This window comes from Bubalus bubalis, chromosome 20, assembly GCF_019923935.1.
Source record: "Bubalus bubalis isolate 160015118507 breed Murrah chromosome 20, NDDB_SH_1, whole genome shotgun sequence".
Classification (NCBI taxonomy): domain Eukaryota; kingdom Metazoa; phylum Chordata; class Mammalia; order Artiodactyla; family Bovidae; genus Bubalus; species Bubalus bubalis.
The window spans coordinates 43641122-43664037 of record NC_059176.1 but is presented as its reverse complement, the minus strand read 5'-3'; the positions used below and the strand labels follow the sequence as shown (position 1 = coordinate 43664037).

Here is a 22916-nt window from a genome sequence, read left to right as displayed (position 1 = left end):
CTTGGGGAAGCAGGAATGAACAAAGATTTGGGGTAGGCCACTGAGTGGATCAGCTGAGTTGCTTCATTCATGTCTAATTCCTTGCCACCCCATGAAGTGTTGCCCTACAGAGTCCTCTGTCCGTGGGATTCTCCAGGCAAGAATACTGGAGTGGGTTGCCATGATCTCCTCCAGGGGGATCTTTTCAACCCAGAGATTGAACCCAGGTCTCTTTATGTCTCCATTGGCAAGCGGGTTCTTTACCACTAGCGACACTTGGGAAGCTCCAGTCAGTGGAGGATTCAGTAGTTATTCTTCCTGGAGCTGAAAATTTCTATTCCCATCATAAAACAGTTCTTAAACTTGATGTACCTGTTTTTGGGTGCTGTGATGAGAGAGTTTCTAGTTAAAAAAAAAAAATACAGCTAATTTTACTATCTTCCGTTGTTTGTAGCAAGTTGTTTTCTTAATCTGGACTTGGGGGTTTTGAGTTCTGTTAAATATTGTTATTTCTTTTAAATCCTTTGTTTGTCTTAGGAAAGTCCCAGGGCTCTTATTCCCGTTTGCATGCTGACTTGTTTGCCAAAACCACTGTGTTCAATTCTGTTCTGTTCTGTTTTCTGTGCCGCCTGGGGAAAGGAAGACCACATGGTTAGAATGGAAGTAGCAGGACCAGAGTCAGAAGACAGAGGCTATCACTAATCAACAGGTCAAAGGACTCACCTTCTCTGTTCATTGCTCCTTGCCCCAGGAACGGGTATAAAACTCCGTGTCGTGAAGGTGGGTGAGAGGTACAGAGTAGACACAAGAGTCAGGTCTTACTGCTCACAGGAAAAGTCCAAGGTAGAGTAAGTCTCCTATATACAAACCTTCAAGCTGCAGATTTTCAAAGATGCTAATATGCATCACTGGATCATTTTTTTCAAGAGGGTAGATAGAATTGAATCCAGCAAGGAATCAGAACCTGTGCCATCAATGTCAGGCATGAGTGACATCTCAGCTTGCCCTCCATCTCCTGTTGCTGACGACCTGTCCGCTCTACCATCTCCCACCTCCTCTCCCTCCTCCAGTCAGTAACTCTTCTTGCCTGTTCACTCGATGCCAGCCCCTGTGTGCCTGCTGTTGTACTATGTACTCCTGTACTTCTCAAGGTTCTGTACTGTAAGATTAAAAATATTTCCTTTATGTGTTCTGTTTGATTTTATATGTATTATTTGTGTGAAAAGTATTATAAACTTATTACAGTACGGTACTATATAGCAGATTGTGTTATTTGGATAAGTAGGCTGACTTTGTTGGACTTAGAAACAAATTGGACTTATGAACACGCTCCCAGAATGGAACTTGTTTGTATGTAGGGAACTTACTGTACTTTTGCCAGTCGAGTTCTGACCCACTCCCCAGGGAAGGAAATGAGACATTTCCAAGTTGTCAGCAGAGTGATTACGTGAACCACATGTTGAAGCCATTGTAAATATCTATTAGTTCCCAAATTATGGGACATGTTGATGGGTTCTGAGAACATATGATTTCACTTATGTGACGTATCAAGTGTCATCAAATTACTAAAGACAGAAAGTAGGGTAGAGGTGACTAGGAGCTGGAGGAAGAGGGGACCAGGCAGTCAGTGTTTATTGCAGATAGAGTTTCACTTTGGGAAGATGAAGTTCTGAATGTGGATGCTGATGACAGCAAAGTGAATGTACTTACTGCCACTTAAAAATGAATAAAATGGTAAATTTTATGTCTATTTTATCACAATGAAAAAATTACCCATTCACAAAAGAAATACAGGGCTTCCCTGGTGGCTCAGTGGTAAAGAATCTGCCTACCAATGCAGGAGACACAGGTTCAATCCCTTGTCTGGGAAGATCCCACAGGCCAAGGAACAACTCCATCCAGGAACCAAAACTACTGAGTCTGTGCTCTAGAGCCCAGTAGCCACAACTACTGAAGCCAGCATGCCCTAGAGCCCATGCTCCACAACAAGAGAAACCACTGCAATGAGAAGCCCGTGCACCGAAATAGAGAGTAGCTCCCGCTCACTGCAAGTAGAGAAAAGCCCACACAGCAATGAAGACCCAGCACAGCCAAAAATAAATAAAATTATTTTTTTAATGCAAAACATACACTCCAAAACCTATAAAACATTGTTGAAAGAAATTCTAGAAGACCTAATAAATGGAAAGACATCCCATGTTCTCGGATTGTAGGACTCAGTTCTGTTAAGCTGCTGCTAAGTCATGTCAGTCGTGTCTGACTCTTTGCGACCCCATAGACAGCAGCCCACCAGGCTCCTCTGTCCGTGGGATTCTCCAAGCAAGAATACTGGAGTGGGTTGCCATTTCCTTCTGCCAGTTCTGTTAAGATGGCAATACAAATAGAGCTACAGATTCAATGCAATCCCTCTCAAAATTCCTCTTAGTTTCTTTGCAGACATTGACAAGCTGATTCTAAAATATATATGGAAGGCAGTTCCCTGATGGTCTAGTGGTTAGGATTCTGGGCTTTCACTGCTAGAGCCCAGGTTCAATCCCTGGTGTGGGAACTGAGATCTTACAAGTCTTGCTGCATGGCTATATATATATATATGGAAATTCAAGGGACTCAAATTAGTTAAAATTTCTTTAAAAGAAAACATAAAATTGGAGGACTCATACCTCCTAATTTAAAACTTACTGCAAAAATGTAATTACGGAGACTTCCCTGAGGGCCCAGTGGCTAAGACTCCGCCCCATCAATGCAGGGGGCATGGGTTCTATGCCTGGTCTAGGAACTAGATCCTGCACACCACAACTAAGACCCAGATGCAGTCAAATAAGTAGATATAAACATATAGTTTTTAAAATATATATATATATACATATATATAAAGCTGCAATTATAGAGAAACCAATGTGATAGCAGTATAAGGTTAGATGTATAGATCAATAGGATTGAGCTGAAAGTCCAGAAATAAACCTCACGTTTAAAGTCAATTGATTTTCCACAAGAGTGCCTAGATCATTCAATGGAGAATGAATAGTCTTTTCAACAAAATGGTTTTGGACAACTGTATATCCATGTGCAAAAGAAAAACGTTGGATGCACTACCTCATACGGGGTATGAGTTAGGGGGTCCAACTTCATGTGCAAAATTTAACTTAACATGGATCAAAAGATTAAATGTAAGGGCTAAAATAAAACCCCAGACACTGCTGGTGGGATTATAAAATGGTGCAAACACAGGAAAACTGCTGGGCAGCTCCTCAAAAGACACACAGCAATTCCACTCTTATGAATATACTCAGGAGAAACACAAAGATGTATTCACACAGAAATTTGTACAATAATATTCATATCTGTGCTATTCTTAGTCACTTAGTCATGTCTGTCTCTTTGCGACCCCATGGACTGTAGCCCGCCAGGCTCCTCTGTCCACGGAGATTCTTGAGACAAGAATACTAGAATGGGTAGCCTATCCCTTCTCCAGGGGATCTTCCCAACCCAGGAATTGAACCAGGGTCTCCTGCATTGCAGGCGGATTCTTTACCAGGTGAGCTACCAGGGAAGCCTAATATTCATAGCAGCATTATAGCCAAAAGTGGAAACAACTCAACTATCAATCAACCAATGAATGAATAAGGAAAATCATGCGATATGTCTATATGCTAGAATACTGAAAGTGAAAGTTGCTCAGTCACATCCGAATCTTTGTGCCCCCATGGACTATACAGTCCATGGAATTCTCCAGGCCAGAATACAGGAATGGGTAGCCTTTCCCTTCTCCAGGGGATCTTCCCAACCCAGGGATCAAACCCAGGTCTCCCACATTGCAAGCAGATTCTTTACCAGCTGAGCCATGAGGGAAGCCCAAGAATACTGGAGTGGGTAACCTATCCCTTCTTCAGTGGATCTTCCCAACCCAGGAATCACACCGGGGTCTCCTGCATTACAGGCAGATTCTTTACCAACTAAGCTATCAGGGAAGTCCTGATAGAATATTATTCAATCATAAATAAAAGGGGAAGGACTTCAAGGAGATCAAACCGGTCAATTCTAAAGGAAATCAGTCCTGAATATTCATTGGAAGGACTCAAGCTGAAACTCTAATACTCTGGCCACCTGATGTGAAGAACTGACTCATTGGGAAAGACCCTGATGCTGGCAAAGATTGAAGTCAGGAAGAGAAGGGGGTGACAGAGGGTGAGATGGTTGGATGGCTTCACCTACTCAATGGATATGAGTTTGAGCAAGCTCCAGGAGTTGTTGATGGACAGGGAGGCCTGGTATGCTGCAGTCCATGGGGTTGCAAAGAGTCGGACACAACTGAGAGACTAAACTGAACTGAACTGTTTCAAGTTACAGCTTGGATAAAACTAAAAAAATAATATTTTAACTCTATTGTATTCTAAATAAAAAGGACCACATATGTTTTATTTCAGTTGCATAACATACATTAAATAGACAAGTTTAGAGAGACAAAGGTGATCTGTGGTTGGCTAAGGCTGAGGGGCAGTGCCTGCTAATTGCTACCATTTCTTTTTAGAGGGATAAAAAAGTTGCAAAATGGATTGTGGTGATGACTGCACAACTTTATGAATATACTAAAACCATTGAATTGTGTATTCTAAATGGATGACTTTTACAGTATGTGAGTGGTATCTCAAAAAAGCCATTACCAAAAAAATTATCCATAATCATCGTTAGTATGTTGGTATGTATTTTTACAACATCTTTATGGCCTTTTCCCCACATATTTTATTAAACACATTTATTTATTGATTTTTGTCCACACCCTGTGCATTATGTGGAATCCTAGCTCATACCATAAGGTGTAAAGGGTGTAGTGCCCATCACAGGGGTCCTTAGGAGGCTGGGGTTCTCTGTTCCTCCTATACAGCTTCCTAGATGCTCCACTGGTCTCCCCAGACTACTGGTTTTTCCAGTAAATCACATACGGATATGAGAGGTGGACCATAAAGAAGGCTGAGCACCAAAGAATTGATGCTTTTGAATTGTGGTGCTAGAGGAGACTCTTGAAAGTCCCTTTGGATGGCAAGGAGATCAAATCAGTCCATCCTAAAGGAAATCAACCCTAAATATTCATTGAAAGGACTGATGTTGAAGCTGAAGCTCCAATTCTTTGGCCACCTGATGCAAAGAACTGACTCATTGGAAAAGACCTTGATGCTGGTAGATTGAAGACAAAAGGAGAAGGGGGTGGCAGAGAATGAGATGGTTGGATGGCATCACTGACTCAATGGACATGAGTTTGAGCAAACTCTGGGAGATAGTGAAGGGCAGGAAAGCCTAGTGTGCTGCAGTCCATGGGGTCCCAAAGAATGGAACATGACTGAGCAACTGAACAGCAAGATGCTCCACAGATGCCTCAGAAGCAATGGGGATAGGGTAGCAGGTGCCAGCTTTAGTCCATTTTTGCTTCCCAGGTCACTGAGTCACACAACAGTAAATGTTTGTTACTCACCGCCACTGAGCTCAGTACTTTATGGTGAACCTGGTCACTTATGTCTTCATCAGTCCCACATGGTAGACATGGTCTTTGCCTTACAGATGAGAAAACGGAGGAAGTTTATGTCGTTGTCTGAGGGTACAGAGAAATCTGTCACCATCCCCTGCCTTCTCAGATCACACTGTGAAATGTGGGAAAACCAGAGATAAGGCTCCTTCTGATTTTGAGATTCTGTGGTGTACATCCTTCATCTTGTTGGCAAACATCTATGAAATCCTGCTTTGCTCACAGCAGGTCCTGTGCATGGCTGTTGCAGGCAGATGGGTAATATTGACTACAAGATCCCTGTCTTTAGGAAGGTCACTGCTTGCTTAGTCCCTTAAAGAATAAATGCAGCTTCATTTTGCCTATTTCTTTTTTTTTTTTTTTTTTGATTGCACAGCATATGGGATCCTAGTTCCCTGACCAGAGATCAAACTCACGCCTCTGCATTAGAAGCACAGAGTCTTTCCTTAACCACTGGACCTCCAAGGAAGTCTCTTGCCTATCTTTCACTTGATGAAACCTCCTCGTCCTTTTTTATCTAATGTAGCAGAAACCTTGATAAGCTTTTCTTACACCTCTTCTCAGGCCAACGGTAAAATGCCTCTGACTTCCCATAGTCTTTGGACAAGAAGGGCTAAGGGAGCTGTCTGCCTATGTCTAGGCTCAGTCATCATTCCTTTGGATCCCAGCCCCTCCCCACCAATGGTCAGTCTCCATGGTGACGGGGTAGGCACTTGAAACTGCCCCCAGGGAGCTGGTAATGGCTTTCTGAGTGATAGCTTTGCTGCTTGCTCCCCGCCCCCTACCCACTTACCCTTGGCCCTGGGAGCAGGAGGGTGAGTGGTGATGGGGGAGGGGCTGTAAGGATTCACAGTCTGCTCCTGGGGCTGCAGAACTCTCAGGGCATCTTCAAGGTTGAAGCACCATCCCACGGCATCAGACATTCACTGTGCTTGCTGTCCTCTGGGTGGGAACTGCTATCTGTAAGAAATTCAGACAGACTGGCTTCAACCAAACCCAGCCCATTCTGAGAAAGGAAGTTAACCAGGAACTGAAGCTGGTGTATTTTTAATCAAAGTATGGTTCTCTGACCAGCAACATTAATGTCTTCCGGGAACTTGTAAGAGGGGCAAGTTCTTTCCCCCGCAACTCTCTCCTCCCAAGGTAGACCTACTAAGTCAGAAGCTGAGGCAGGGGCAGACACAGTGAAATCATTTGGTGTCATTTCAGGGGGCCTCCAGAGAGCTCTGGTACCATCATCATCGTTTATGTCTCAGCACAGAAAAGAATTCAATAAGAGACAAAATGATAGATAAAAAGTGGTTTATTAGAATAGGACACTTGTGAGGTTTATAGGCAGACAGATGAGAAATGCCACACCCTGGGAACATACTGGACTGGGCCAGTTTTATAATGAAAGGAAAAGTGGAGCAGACGAAGAGAGCTCCTTTGTCTTTCTTGAGTAGACGCCATGCTTCCATCATCACTCCTCCTCCAGGTTGGGCAGGCAAGTTTTCTTGTCCCTACAGATCAAGCTAGGTCCACAAATTACTGTTTTTCATGTGTGCAGAGAGAGTGTCCTAGGGATCATTAACTTGCTGAGCTCACTGGGCAGGATGTGGGGCTCATGCCACCGCTGTTTTACTGTTTGGGGGCATATCTCCTGCTTCTGCTGCATGGTTTTGTTGCTAAGCAAGCCTGCTTGGTTCCGTGGTTAAGCAAACCTGCTTTCTTGAGTAATCATTAACTTACAGGTATCCCATATTTATTCTACTTATAATCCCCTGTGCTAAGTCACTTCAGTCATGTCTGACTCTGTGACTTGATGGACTGTAGCCCTCCAGGCTCCTCTGTCCGTGGGTTTCTCCAGGCAAGAATACTGGAGTGGGTTGCCATTCCCTCTCTAGAGGATCTTTCTGACCCAGGGACCCAACCCAGGTCTACCTGCATTGCAGGCAGGTTCTTTACCCCTGAGCCACAGGGGAGGTCCCCATAAACCCCTGGTGGGGTTAACTATTTAATCACCTACTTTGTCCCTTTATTCTGCCCCTATCACAGTAGTCTATGTTTCATCAAGCCCCCCACGTGATCCCAAAGTATGTTAAAATTTGAGAGCTGTTTTTCTAAAGCAGTGGAATTCAAATTTATCTGCACTTTAGGCTCAACTGGAAGCTTCAAAGGGGGCTTCCCAGGCTGCCTGTAATGCAAGATATGAAGTAGACAAGGGTTCTATCCTGGAGGAGAAAATGGCAACCCACTCCAGGATTCTTGCCTGCAGAATCCCATGGACAAAAGAACCTGATGGGCTACAGTCCACAGGGTCACAAAGAGTCGGACACGACTGAGCATGCAGCACACAGACACGCCCATTCCCGTAGTGGGCTGCAGCCAGCTTGTACCAGCTTGCAGGATCTGGATACAGGGAGTTGATTACAAAAGCACTGAAAAGGCCAGAGAAGCAGAAAAAGAAATGGAATGAACCCTACAGGAGACAGCTGACAGGGAGCGGGTGCTGGAGTCTGGGATCTAGACAGTCCTGAGTGGCAGCTTGCACCCCTACAACTGCCAACACTTTGGTGTTCCAGGAAGTCAACGCCTACATTCCTGCCACATCACAGCAACCTGAACTGGAACCCAGGAGTCCAGCTTCCCCACTGCTGCTGCAGGAACAATAGCTAGGAAAGCCTTCTATCCCCCATCTTCCAAACTTCCCCTAGTGCCCCCCAGGCCAGCATCTAAATTCAGTGTGCAGGGCCCAGCCTCCCTTCACACAAGACAGTGCATGGAGGAACGGAAAGGGGGCTGAGGGCCAAAATGACCAGCACAGAGTGAAGGGGGGAGATTTTCATGACCTGAGGTACTTAAACAGGAAAGTACAGTAAGTTCCTTATACATGAACCTTCAAGCTGCAAACTCTCAAAGATTTGAATGTGAGTTCACATGTCCAATCACGTAAGTTAGTTCATGTGTCTGGCGTACATTGCCATGTGCTTGCGTCCTCTCCAAGTGGTTGTGATGTAGGAGATAGGTGGACTCCTGGTTAGACATTTACAACTAGCCTCCTGTTTGCATTTCGTGGGGCACGAAGAAGTGGGCTTCAGGCTGGACACTTAGAACTGTTAGCATTTCTTGAGACAAGAGATAGGTGGGCTCCAGTTAAGGCATTTACAATCAGTCTCCTGTTTGCCCTCTGAAATGAAAGTAAAAGAAACAAGGTAAATAGCCAATGTTTGTCTCTTGTAAACACCTTAAGGAAATAGTCATGGTAACAGTCAAGGTAATAGTCATGGTAATAGTCAAGGTAATAGTCACGGTAAGGACAAAGAGGCAAATCCTGTTTGAGTAAAGGATTAAGGGATCTCTGTTCCTCCATTTTGGGGACAAGGAAGACACTATACATGCACAGTAAATGGCTCCTTGTGGATCAAAAGTCAGGGGATAATGCCAGGCTGTAATGAGTCTTTTTCCTCCCAGAAACCTTCACTTCAAGATCCATCTTGGCTGAGGGGTGCATATGTGCCCAGAGGAGGGTCCCAGGGTACATCAGGTATAGAAAAGAAACCAGACAATTGGTCTGCAGGAAGACAAAGACCCAAAGAACAGACGTATTAAATGACTTAACCACCTCTTACTATGCTCCTCTTCACTAGGGGGGATGCCCCATACCCTTCTCTCCACTTGTGCATTGCTGCCTTGCTTCTGTCTTAACTAAAAAAACAATTTCTCTGTGTATTCTCCTACTTGTTATTGTGCTATGTCTGTAATAATAAACTTTGTACCTGCGTTTATAGTTCCTGCCTCTGTGATAAGTGCATTTTTCACTGGAGGCAAAATATAGGGGAAAATAGCTTCTAGCCTCTAGCCCTTGCAGGCCTGGTAGCTAGGATTCCTGGCTCTTCAGGCTATCCAGGTTCAACTCCCAGGCAGGGAATTAACATCTCACTTCATGGCACCTCTCACTACTGCCTCGCTGAGATCAGTTGTGTTTGTGTGTACTTCACTGTACAGTCCTATATAGTACACAACAGCATAGCATCTTTATTTCAAGCCCAGAATGTCTGGAAGCAAACATAAAAGCAGCACTGATGTAACCAGTCCTACTGTGCTTTTCAAGGTACTGTACTGTAAGATTAAAAATGTTTTCTTGGGACTTCCCTGGCAATTCAGTGGTTCGGTTCAGTTCAGTTCAGTTCAGTCGCTCAGTTGTGTTCGACTCCTTGTGACCCCATGAATCGCAGCACGCCAGGCCTCCCTGTCCATCACCAACTCCTGGAGTCTACCCAAACACATGCCCATCGAGTCAGTGATGCCATCCAGCCATCTCATCCTCTGTCGTCTGCTTCTCCTCCCACCCTCAATCCCTCCCAGCATCAGAGTCTTTTCCAATGAGTCAACTCTTCGCATGAGGTGGCCAAAGTATTGGAGTTTCAGCTTCAACATCAGTCCTTCCAATGAATACCCAGGACTGATCTCCTTTAGAATGGACTGGTTGGATCTCCTTGCAGTCCAAGGGACTCTCAAGAGTCTTCTCCAACACCACAGTTCAAAAGCATCAATTCTTCGGCGCTCAGCCTTCTTCACAGTCCAACTCTCACATCCATACATGACCACAGGAAAAACCATAGCCTTGACTAGACGGACCTTTGTTGGCAAAGTAATGTCTCTGCTTTTGAATATGCTATCTAGGTTGGTCATAACTTTTCTTCCAAGGAGTAAGCGTCTTTTAATTTCATGGCTGCAGTCACCATCTGCAGTGATTTTGGAGCCCAGAAAAATAAAGTCTGACACTATTTCCACTGTTTCCCCCTCTATTTGCCATGAAGTAATGGGACCAGATGCCATGATCTTCGTTTTCTGAATGTTGAGCTTTCAGCCAACTTTTTCACTCTCCACTTTCACTTTCATCAAGAGGCTTTTTAGTTCCTCTTCACTTTCTGCCATAAGGGTGGTGTCATCTGCATATCTGAGGTTATTAATATTTCTCCCAGCAGTCTTGATTCCAGCTTGTGCTTCTTCCAGCCCAGCGTTTCTCATGATATATTCTGCATATAAGTTAAATAAGCAGGGTGACAATATACAGCCTTGATGTACTCCTTTTCCTATTTGGAACCAGTCTGTTGTTCTATGTCCAGTTCTAACTGTTGCTTCCTGACCTGCATACAGGTTTCTCAAGAGACAGGTCAGGTGGTCTGGTATTCCCATCTCTTTCAGAATTTTCCACAGTTTATCGTGATCCACACAGTTAAAGGCTTTGGCATAGTCAATAAAGCAGAAATAGATGTTTTTCTGGAACTCTCTTGCTTTTTCAATGATCCAGCAGATGTTGGCAATTTGATCTCTGGCTCCTCTGCCTTTTCTAAAATCAGCTTGAACATTTGGAAGTTCACGGTTCATGTATTGCTGAAGCCTGGCTTGGAGAATTTTGAGCATTACTTTACTAGTGTGTGAGATGAGTACAATTATGCGGGAGTTTGAGCATTCTTTGGCATTGCCTTTCTTTGGGATTGGAATAAAACTGGCCTTTTCCAGTCCTGTGGCCACTGCTGAGTTTTCCAAATTTGCTGGCATATTGAGTACAGCATTTTCACAGTATCATCTTTCAGGATTTGAAATAGCTCAGCTGGAATGCCGGAGAAGGCAATGGCAACCCACTCTAGTACTCTTGCCTGGAAAATCCCATGGATAGAGGAGACTGGAAGGCTGCAGTCCATGGGGTCGCACAGAGTTGGACATGACTGAAGTGACTTAGCAGCAGCAGCAGCAGCAACTGGAATTCCATCACCTCCACTAGCTTTGTTTGTAGTGATGCTTTCTAAGGCCTACTTGACTTTACATTCCAGGATGTCTGGCTCTAGGTGAGTGATCACACCATCGTGATTATCTGGGTCGTGAAGATCTTTTTTGTACAGTTCTTCTGTGTATTCTTGCCACCTCTTCTTAATATCTTCTGCTTCTGTTAGGTCCATACCATTTCTGTCCTTTATCAAGCCCACCTTTGCATGAAATGTTCCCTCGATATCTCTAATTTTCTTGAAGAGATCTCTAGTCTTTCCCATTCTGTTGTTTTCCTCAATTTCTTTGCATTGATCACTGAAGAAGGCTTTGGGAGGGGCAGCCGAGAGAAGCTACCCCACGTCCAAGGAGCAGCAGCTGCACGGGCGCAGAAGGGCCGAGAGGAGCTACTCCAAGTTTAAGGTCAGGAGGGGCGGCCATGAAGAGATACCCCTTGTCCAAGGCAAGAGAAACCCAAGTAAGATGGTAGGTGTTGCGAGAGGGTGTTAGAGGGCAGACACACTGAAACCATAATCACAGAAAACTAGCCAATCTGATCACATGGACCACAGCCTTGTCTAACTCAATGAAACTAACCCATGTCATGTGGGGCCACCCAAGACAGACAGGTCATGGTGGAGAGGTCTGACAGAATGTGGTGCACTGGAGAAGGGAATGGCAAACCACTTCAGTGGTTTCATTCAATTCTTGCCTTGAGAACCCCATGAACAGTATGAAAAGGCAAAATGGTAGGATTCTGAAAGATGAACTCCCCAGGTCGGTAGGTGCCCAATATGCTACTGGAGATCAGTGGAGAAATAAGTCCAGAAGGAATGAAGGGATGGAACCAAAGCAAAAACAATACTCAGCTGTGGATGTGACTGGTGATAGAAGCAAGGTCCGATGCTGTAAAGAGCAATATTGCATAGGAACCTGGGATGTTAGGTCCATGAATCAAGGCAAATTGGAAGTGGTCAAACAGGAGATGGCAAGAGTGAATGTCGACATTGTAGGAATTAGTGAACTAAAATGGACTGGAATGGGTGAATTTAACTCAGATGACCATTATATCTACTACTGTGAGCAGGAATCCCTTAGAAGAAATGGAGTAGCCATCATGGTCAACAAAAGAGTCTGAAATGCAGTACTTGGATGCAATCTCAAAAATGACAGAATGATCTCTGTTCATTTCCAAGCCAAACCATTCAATATCACTGTAATCCAAGTCTATGCCCCAACCAGTAATGCTGAAGAAGCTGAAATTGAACGGTTCTATGAAGACTACAAGACCTTTTAGAACTAACACTGCAAAAAGATGTCCTTTTCATTATAGGGGACTGGAATGCAAAAGTAGGAAGTCAGGAAATACCTGGAGTAACAGGCAAATTTGGCCTTGGAGTACAGAATGAAGCAGGGCAAAGGCTAATAGAGTTTTGCCAAGAGAACATGCTGGTCATAGTAAACACCCTCTTCCAACAACACAAGAGAAGACTCTACACACGGACATCACCAAATGGTCAGCACTGAAATCAGATTGATTATATTCTTTGCAGCCAAAGATGGAGAAGCTCTATACAGTTAGCAGAAACAAGACCAGGAGCTGACTGTGGCTCAGATCATGAACTCCTTATTGCCAAATTCAGACTTAAATTGAAGAAAGTGGGAAAAACCACTAGACCATTCAGGTATGACCTAAATCAAACCCCTTATGATTATACTGTGGAAGTGAGAAATAGATTTAAGGGACTGGATCTGATAGACAGAGTGCCTGATGAACTATGGACGGAGTTTTGTGACATTGTACAGGAGACAGGGATTAAGACCATCCCCATGGAAAAGAAATGCAAAAAAGCAAAATGGCTGTCTGAGAAGGCCTTGCAAATAGTTGTGAAAAGAAGAGAAGCTAAAAGCAAAGAAGAAAAGGAAAGATATTTCCATCTGAATGCAGAGTTCCAAAGAATTCAGCGGTTAGGACTCTTCATTCCCAATGTAGGGGTCATGGGTTCAATCCCTGGTCAGGGAACTAAGATCTTGAATGCCACATGGTGTGGCCAAATAAAAAAAATTAATTAAAAAAAAAGTTTTCTCTAGTTTTTGTGTTTGTTTTTCATGTATTATTTGTGTGAAAAGTATTATAAGCCTATGACAGTACAGTACTATTAATATACAGCTGACTGTGTTAATTGGGTACCGAGGCTAAGTTTGTTGGACTTAACAAACAAATTGGACTTATGATCTCTCTCTCAGAATGAGACTTGTTTGTATGTAGGGGACTGACTGTATCTCAATTGCACCCCAGGCAGAGAATCAGCTCGGAGTGAATTTGTCTCAGCAAAAACAGATTTGTTTGTCCATTCTCTTATTAACTCATGCATTCACAAGCACGTTCATTTAGTTATTCATTAATCCAGCAAAAATCCAGCCAACAGTGAGTGATGGAAGCGTCCTTCTTTTCCTCTTTTACACCCTACTGACTCCAAGTTTCTGTGTGAGCTTTGAGGATTCCCTGTAACCATTTGTCCTGCACAGAAACTGGAGCCAAGAGCAATGGAGAGAGGGTGCGGACACCCCGCTGGGCACCGCTCACAAGCTCAGGAAATGGCCTACAAAGCTGGCGCTGTGGTTCCTCCTCTTTTGCCACTGCTCTTGGTTCAGTGTGTTAGCAAGTATGTGCCCGACACACAGTGATGCCAAACACACCAAACGTCAGAGTTTGGAGCAGGGAAAGGTTTATTGCAGGGCCATGCAAGGAGATGGGTGCTTGCATGCTCAGTCCTTCATGCCCTAAAAAGCCCCAAGCTCTCTGAAGGGTTTCAACAAAGCACTTTTAAAATCCACTGAGGCAGGGGGTCAAAGGGTCTGTGATCAGTTTATGCACAATTCTCTGATTGATGGTGAGCTAACATGGGGGTCACAGGAGTGAACTCAGGGTCCAAGAGGCCTGGGGCTGTGTGCTCAAGGTCTTCAAGTAGTTAACATCTTCCATTTGGTGGGGGGTTTCACATCTGCAGAACATCTCAGGAAATTTGCATCAAATACTATTTGTATCCCTGGAGAAGGGCAAGGCAACCTACTCCAGTATTCTTGCCTGAAGAATACCCATGGACAGAGGAACCTAGGGGTCTACAGTCCTTGAGGTCGCAAAGAGTCAGATATGACTGAGTGACTGAGGGACTAAACACTATATGCGTCAAATACTATTCAGACAGGAGCTAAAGCAGAGGATATGGGGAAAGGCCTGTCCTGGGACAGCCCCAGAGGGTCCTGCTTGGTTAGAAGTTTACCCCCAGGAGAGCAAAGAGAGCTTTCACATCAGTCTTTCTATTAAAGAGGCAGAAGCATAACTTCTCCTTGAGGAGGCAGCCCTTTCTCCGGCACTGAATTCTAAATAGAATCTGTTGAGTGGAGCTTTCTAGGACAAACTGGCCTGGCAAAGTCCATTTGACCACTTCCAGTGGGGGCATCAGAGAGAAGCCCAGGGACCAACAGGAGTCCTCTGTGTTGAGAGTACCGGGCCCCACAGGCACTTGGGAGTTTGGGGGAAGAGCGTGTATTGTGGAGGAGTGGGTATCTGTGATGAGATGAGGCCCCCTGGTGCCCTCCAACCTCAGCTTTTGCTGATCACAACCACCTAGCAGAGCCACCCTTGGGTTGGGATGAACAGAGGGTGCATCCACCGGGGAGGGTCACTGTCCTGCTGAGTTGTCTCCTGCTTCCCATTGACGCCTACTGGGGGAGGGGAGGCTGATGATGGTGGGAGATGGCCCTCACCCTCAGCCAAGCCAATCCCCCTTTTAAAAAATCACCCTTCCAGCTCCTCTGGCAAGAGCCTTACACAGAATCAGAGAAGCCTCTGTGTGAGCTGAGCAGGGACAGTCTGAGGGGAGGAACGAAAGCACCTGAGGACAAGGATGCCCTGCAGGCCAGAGTGCTGCTGCTGTTCAGTTGCTCAGTTGTATCTGACCCTTTGTGACCCCATGGACTGCAGCATGCCAGGCTTCCCTGAACTTCACTGTCTCCTGGAGTTTGCTCAAACTTACATCCATAGAGTCAGTGATGTCATCCAATCATCTCGTCCTCTGCCGTCCCCTTCTCCTCCTGCCCTCAATCTCTCCCACCATCTGGGTGTTTTCCACCGACTCTTCGCATCAGGTGGCCAAAGGATTAAACATTCATCTTCAGCATCAGTCCTTCCAGTGAATATTCAGGCTTGATTTCCTTTAGGATTTATCTCCTTGCAATCAAAAGGACTCTCAAAAATCTTCTCCAGTACAATTTAAAATAAACATTTCTTTGGCACTCAGTTTTCTTTATGGTCCAACTCTCACGTCTGTCCATTACTACTGGAAAAGCCATAGCTTTGACTATATAGACCTTTGTTGGCAAATTGATGTCTCTGCTTTTTAATACACTGTCTGGGCTTGTCATAGCTTTTCTTCCAAGGAGCAGGTCACGGTGGCCCCAGTGAATAGATGTGGCAGTTCCAGAGAGGAGATTCTGGTGCAGCTGAACGGGTCTTGGTGAGCCACCCTGGGTGGGGTGGGCATGGAAACAAGAGGAGATGTGAGGTTGAGTCTCAAGGAGAAAGCAAAAGACAGAAAAAGGAATCTGACATGAAGGATAAACAAAGTGAATAAGCAATACATAGAGTAAGACGTGACAGATAAAAATTGGCACTTGTCATGGGCACGTGCCATCTACTTCTACAAGAGTTAAACCATGTGATGCTGTGGCTTCTGCCTTTTAACACCCCCTGGAAGGAGTTCTGGGTGGAGAACAGGAAAAGGAACTCTGTGCTTTGGGAAAAATGGGCAGAACAGGCCTTTGAATAGTTAAATATTTTCAGAAGCTGATTTTTATGAGCCTTAGGTAGGAGTTAGAAGGGCTCCAGGTTAGGTGTTTACAAGAGACAAACACTGGCTATTTACCCTGTTTTTGTTGTTATTTCCATTTTGGAAGGCAAAGAGGAGGCTGATTGTAAATTCCTCAACTGGAGCCCACCTATCTCTTGTTTCAGAAAATGCAAACTGGAAACTAGTTTTAAGTGTCCAGCCTGAAGCCCACTTCTTCGTGTCCCATGAAATGCAAACAGAAGGGCAGTTGTAAATGTCTAAACTAGAGCCCGTCTAACTCCTACCTCAAGCCCAATTTATGTATCTCCTCAGATCTAGAAAAGCACTAAAATCCTTCATGGTGATGACTGCTCCTCAGGACTAGCAGAAACCTTCTGTAAATATATGTGCTTGATTGCATGTATTCCCCCTTCACCACAGGGCTTCCCAGGTGGCACATTGGTAAAGAATCCACCTGCCAATGCAGAAGATACAAGAGATGCAGGCTCGATCCCTGGCTCGGGAAGCTCCCCTGGAGAAGGAAATGGCTACCCACTCCAGCATTCTTGCCTGGGAAATCCCATGGGCAGAGGAGCCTGGCGGGCTACAGTCTATGATGTTGCAAACAGTCAGACATGATTTAGCAACTAAACAGCATCAGCCTGTAGGAGAAACCATGGTGTCTCCCACCCAGAGGGACGAAAGGCTGGTCAGCACATTTCTACTGTTCTTGGCTATGATGTTCTGTGGCCAGAGTGACCCGGATGCAGAGGCTCAGCAGGAAGAGGAAAGCCATCATCGCATGCAACTTGACGTTCTCATGGCAGGAAGTCAGTAAGTTATATGAGAATTCTCTAGAGGTCAAGTTGACAGTCTCATTGTGTTTTGTAGAGATAGCAAGGGAAATATTTCATTTCCTGTTTGGTATGTGTCATTTTGTCATCTGGAGCTGACATCGACTTAGTGGAATCGACCTTGATGGAGTTGTCTTCCAAAACCAAGAGGCCAATAGCCTATCAGAGGGCACCTGGTGATCAGCTCGTGAAAGGAAGAGCATCTCAGTGACCATGAAGCCGACCATATGTGGAGGCACCTGTCGGCACTAGGAATGAACCGTTCTCATGGTGGGAACTACCAGAGGGCCATAAACACATAGAGATAGATGGGTGATAAAATCCAGGTGAGCTGTGTCTCAAGGACACTGTGCCCTTGGGTCTTACCCTTCTGTATGCTACTTATTATTATTATTATTATTTTTTTTTTTTGGCTACATAGCATGTGGGATCTTAGCTTCCCAACCAGGGACTGAACCCCTGTCCCCTGCTTTTGAAGCTTGGAGTTTTAACTTTTGGACTATCAGGTAAGTCCCTGTGTGCTACTTATTGATCCGTCCTTTTATTTGCTGCTTAACAGAGCTGAAGCAGAGACTCTGCCAACTCCATTTCTTGGATCCACTTGCCAGAGGGAGTCCTTTTAGAATTTGCCAAAAAAGAAGCATTAGAGAGAAACTGAAGAGAGGAAAGGGGAAGAGGGACTTCCCTCCTGTTTTTCCCTGTTTTTGGCCAAATTGCTCGAGCACAGCATCTCTGGGTGTCCCCCAGGACCAGACACCTGTGGAATGCCAGGTCTGGAGTGAATATAAAGGTATTTCTTTAAGAAGGTCTAGAATGTCATCTAAAATGTGTTCAGCAGCTTCTGAAAGAAGACCAGGGAAAATACTATCATAGGGGGCAAGAACAAGTCCGGAAAGCCAGGCTCCTCCCTGGTTATGGAGGATGAAGCATTCGGAGACAATTCAAGGAGAAAAGGCTACAAGCTGTTAAAATAAAACATAATACAACCATGCACATACACAAATGTTCAACTCCACCAGTATTTTTTTAAAAAAAAGAAACAAAGAATAGTGAAATGCCATCTTCTACTCGTGTAGACAGTTTAATGTATATGATAAACATTGATTCTCGGGAAACAATTATTGTTAGGCACAAAATAAATTATGTAGTGGCTTCTTTACTGACATGTTATTTACAACAGTGAAAAAGTTAAGACTATATACCTAATAGCATGATGTTAGTTAATTATTGTAACTTGACAATATGAAATACTATTTAGAACTTAAAGGTCTAAATCATACATTTAGAGTATATGAAATGTACTATGTAGGCTAAGTCTACTATATAGAATAGTACCTTTAAAATGTCTAAGTTAAAATAATCCTGTAAACAAGAATCTATTGACATATAAAAATGCTTGCAGAATAACATGACTTAATAAAATAGGAAAAGCAAAGTTAATAACAAGTAGTATAGGGATTTTCCTGGCAATCCAGTGGTTAAGACTTCGCCTTCCAGTGCAGGGGTTTAGGTTTGATCCCTGGTCTGGGAGCTACGATCCCACATGCCTTGTGGCCAAAGAACCAGAATATAAACAACAGAACCAACATTGTAAAAAATTAAATAAAGACTTTAAAAATGGTCCACATCAAAAAAACAAATGGTCACTATGATCCCATTGAGCTAAATACATGCGTGTATGTATGTCAAAGAAATTTCTTTAAAGGGAAAATTTTCAAAGTCCTCTTGCCCAAGTCCCACCCCAAACAAATTAAATCATGATAATAATTTATTGGGGGACTTCCTGGTGGCCAAGGCAGGGGACATGGATTCGACTCCTGGTTTTGGAACTAGATCCCGTAAGCCGTGGTCCAACTAAGCCCATGCAGCACAATTACTGAGCCTGAGCTCTGGAGCCCACGAGCTGCAACTACTGGAGCCCGCTTGCCTAGAGCCCGTGCTCTGCAACTCCAAAGTAGCCCGGCTCACCACAACTAGAAAAAGCCCTACTGCAGCAATGAAGACCCAGTGCAGCCAAAAATAAAAACAGTAAATTTTTTTGTTTAAGTACTTAGTAGTACTCAGGCCTCAGTAACACCTCAGGCGATTACCACGTACAGTCAGGATTGCAAAGCAGTGCTGTAAACACACCTTGTCTTAATCTATGCACTCTTCTCGATACCTCTAAAATTAAAGTGCTGTTTCAATTTTTTTATTAAATGGGTTTGATTTAATTAATTTCATCAAAATTTTGTTCCTTCTGATTGAATTGACTCTTTTCTAATTTAATTTTTGATGAATTCCATTGGATCCCAATTGATTTTTTTTCTGTGTGTGAACATTTGGTCATTAGGAAAACAGACAGTTCTCATGGGACAGGCTTGTGGCAGAGAAGTTTGGAGCACTTTGCTGGGTTGAGGTGTCTGGAATGTCTCTGTAGCCATCCTGACCTCACCTGGGTAAGCCATCTTCCCCGCTCCCCATCTGAAGAACAAACCGTCTATCTCTGTTTATTCCACCATGCCTTTTTATTATTTTTATTTTATGTTTTGGCAGTGCCACACAGCACCCAGGATCTTAGTTTCCCAACTAGGGATCGAACCTGTGCCCCCTGCATTAAAAGCATAGAGTCCTAACCTTTGGACCAGCAAGGAAATTCCCACCACCAAGCTTTTTTTAAAGGAGTAAGGAGTCAGGTGAATCACAGCATAGCCAAGGGGACTGAGCTGTCTAGTGGACTCTCATCTTTGCAAGGAGGTGGATCCAAATGTTTTCAAACACAAAAATGGCATTGAGCACCTCAGCAAACTCAACATGTAGGGCCAACAGTAGGGTGGAAGCCTCCTAAACAGCCCCATCCAGCTCCACCCAGCTTGGTCCAACTACTGGGACCCCTCCCATCACTCGGAGTCTGTCTGGACTTACCACCTGCTGCCTGTCTGTGTTTCCACGGAGACTCTGTTGCTAAAGGGGAGGAAAAAGAATTTTCTCTCTACTCTTCTAAGTTCTGTGGCTGAGATTCCCGTATGCAGTAAAAGATTAACAAGGGAAAAGAAGTTTAATAACATAAATATACACCTCGTGTATGGGTTTCCCTGGTGGCTCAGTGGTAAAGAATCCTCCTGCCAGTGAGGGTTCCATCTCTAGGTCAGGAAGATCCCCTGGAGAAGGAAATGGCAACCCACTCTAGTATTCTTGCCTGGAGAATTCCATGGACAGAGGAGCCTGGTGGGCTGCAGTCTATGGAGTCAAAAAAAGTTGGACACGACTGAGCGACTAAACAGCAACAACAATATGAGCCCCACATTCTGTCCAATGAGCCCAGTAAGTTAATGATCCCTGGGACATGCTTTCTGCACACATAAAAAAACAATAATTTGTGGACTCAGCTTGACCATGTAGGGACAAGAAAACTCTCCTGCCCAACCTGGAGGAGGAGCTGATGACGAAAACGTGATGTCTACTCAAGAAAGACAAAGAGGTTCTTTTCCCCCTCTCCATTTTTCCTCTGATTATAAAACTGTAGCCCAATAAATTCTCAGGGCATGGCATTTCTCACCCAACTGCCTGTAAACCTCACAAGCGTCCTATTCTAATAAATCACTTCTTATCCATCACCTTTCTCTTGCCGAATTCTTTTCTGTGCTGAGACATAAAGGACTACGGTACCAGAGCTCTTTGGAACGCCCAAAAGGACACCTAATGGTTTCAGAATCAGCTGAGTTTGAAAAACACTTGTCCTTCCTGGGAACTTGTTAGAAGTATCAACTACTGAGTCTCACCTCAGGCTTAGCAATTAATGACTCAAGTATTTTTTAACATGCTTTCCAGATGATTCTTGAAGTGAAAAAATGGGAGAACTGCTGTTTCTTTTTTTTTTTTAATCAAGCACATAGCAGTTCTTTTTTATTGGAGTGTACTTGTTTTAAAAGTTATGCTAGTGTCTTCTGTACAGCGATGTGAATCAGCTATATGCATCCGTATATCCCATCCTTTTTGGATTTCCTTCCCCTGCTGTTTAAAAACAACGGTCTTAAAACCTTACTGTTCAGTAGAACTGGTAGGGGAGACTTCGTTTGAAAACAGTACTGAAGCTTAGGCCTCAGAAGGTGATCCCCATTCAGTCGCTTGAAGTGAGGTCCAGTCATTGGTTATTTTTGTTTGTTTGTTTGTTTTAAGTTTTCCTGGTGATTCTAATGCCACCAGGTCAGAAAATCTTGGTTTTTAAATTTTTTAATTGAAGGATAATTACAATGTTGTGTTGGTTCCTGCCATACATCATCATGGATCAGCCATAGGTATACGAATGTCCCCTCCCTCTAGAGCCTCCCTCCCACCACTCACCCCATCCCACCCCTCTAGATTGTCCCAGAGCCCTGGTTTGAGTTCCCTGAAACATATGAAAACCTTAGATTTTTTAAAAAAAGGTGGCCTTGAGCAGAATCCTCTAGAAGGGGCACGGATACACACACATGCGCACGCACACACACACACACACACACACAGAGCAGGAGCTCCAGCTGGCCCAGCAGAGTTGCACCATCTCTAATGTTTATAACGCAATTAAATTCATGCCTTTCGTTAGTGACCTTTGGTTAGGTTGAATCACTTCCTTTGGAAATAAGAGAAAATGCCTCCATTGTTTTTGACAAGTTCTTTTCATCTTTGAAAACACTTTGCGAAACAACTTTTCTGCTACTAGGAAGCCTCCAACTTCCTCTAGATTTTGTCTCTACTGACCTAAGCAGACAACCACATAATGCCGTTGGAAAAATGTTTGGTTTAATGGGGATATTTTTCACATCAGAGTTGAAAGTGCTCAACTTCAGCCACTGCAATCCACCCCACCCTGCCCCCACCCCATTTTATGGCGGGGATGCCGAGACCCAGAGAGCCTCCAGATATCTTGTTGGAAATGAACAGAACATTTATAGCTGAGCTGGGAGCAGGGCCAAGCCCTTGCCACCTCCCCCAGGTTTATTTTTTCCAGATGACACTATATGGGCAGTAAACATTTCACTGGAACTTTTCCTAGTGCAATCAGAAAGTGCAGGGCCTCTGGGCATCAGCATGCCCAGGTTCGAATCCTAGCTCAACTAGATGCCAGCTGTGAGAATTTTGACAAGTGACTTCCTCTCTCTGTGCCTCAGTTTCCTCATCTGTGAAATGGGGATTGGGACTTCCCTGGCGGTCCAGTGGTTGAGAATCTGCCTGCCAATGCAGGGGGACATGGGTTTGATCCCCATCCAGGAAGGTCCCCCATGCTGGGGAGCAACTAAGCCTGTGAGCCACAACTATTGAGCATGTGTTTAGAGCCTAGGAGCCACAGCTACTTCCCCTGCCCTAGAGCCCATCTCAGCAACAAGAGAAGCCACTGCGATGAGAAGCCTATATACTGCAACTAGAGAGTAGCCCCCACTTGCTGCAACTAGAGAAAGCCCTTGCAGCAACAAAGACCCAGGGCAGCCAAAAATAAATCAATAAAAAATTTTAAACGGGGATGCACAGTGTTCTTGTGGGAATTAAAGGTAAGGCACACAGAATGCGCTTGCATGTAAGTAAGTGACAGTCCTTCCTAGGGTCCATGAGGTGCTTTGCCCCATTGTTTCTGCACCAGCTTCCAGCCCTTCTCTCACTTTGGCCTTACGTCCCCCTCCTGGCACTCTATTTCTCTGTCCTGGGGGTCTGTGTGCTAAGCCAAAAAGCCTGGACCCTCACACCCCAGTAGTGGGAAATGCTGCTCAGTAAAGTCAGTAGGTAGAAGTTTGGGATCCAGAAGTAGAGGAGGGCACCCGAGATGAGGATTTTTGAGCACTCTTGTTCGGAGCACAGACATATTGATATATCCAGGCCATCAGCAAACCTTGCCAACTGGGCTGCTTGGGATGATGACCTTGGTCCAGGAGAAGCTTGAGCCCTTTCAACAGTGATCCAAGAATTCTCCATCATCAGAGACTTGGCCTGGAGCATGGAGACTGCTGCGGCCATGGTTTGGCCCCCGAT

At 44.5% G+C, this 22916-nt stretch overlaps 1 long non-coding RNA gene across 1 annotated transcript; it reads right to left on the bottom strand.

Annotated features, from left to right (window-relative positions):
• Window positions 1-500: 500 nt before the first annotated feature.
• Window positions 501-19876, bottom strand: LOC123465224. Its single transcript, XR_006640363.1, has 4 exons — window positions 19839-19876; window positions 6291-6457; window positions 5447-5612; window positions 501-608 (listed from the first exon to the last, which is right to left on the bottom strand). It is a non-coding gene; the product is annotated as an uncharacterized LOC123465224 (long non-coding RNA).
• Window positions 19877-22916: the final 3040 nt, after the last annotated feature.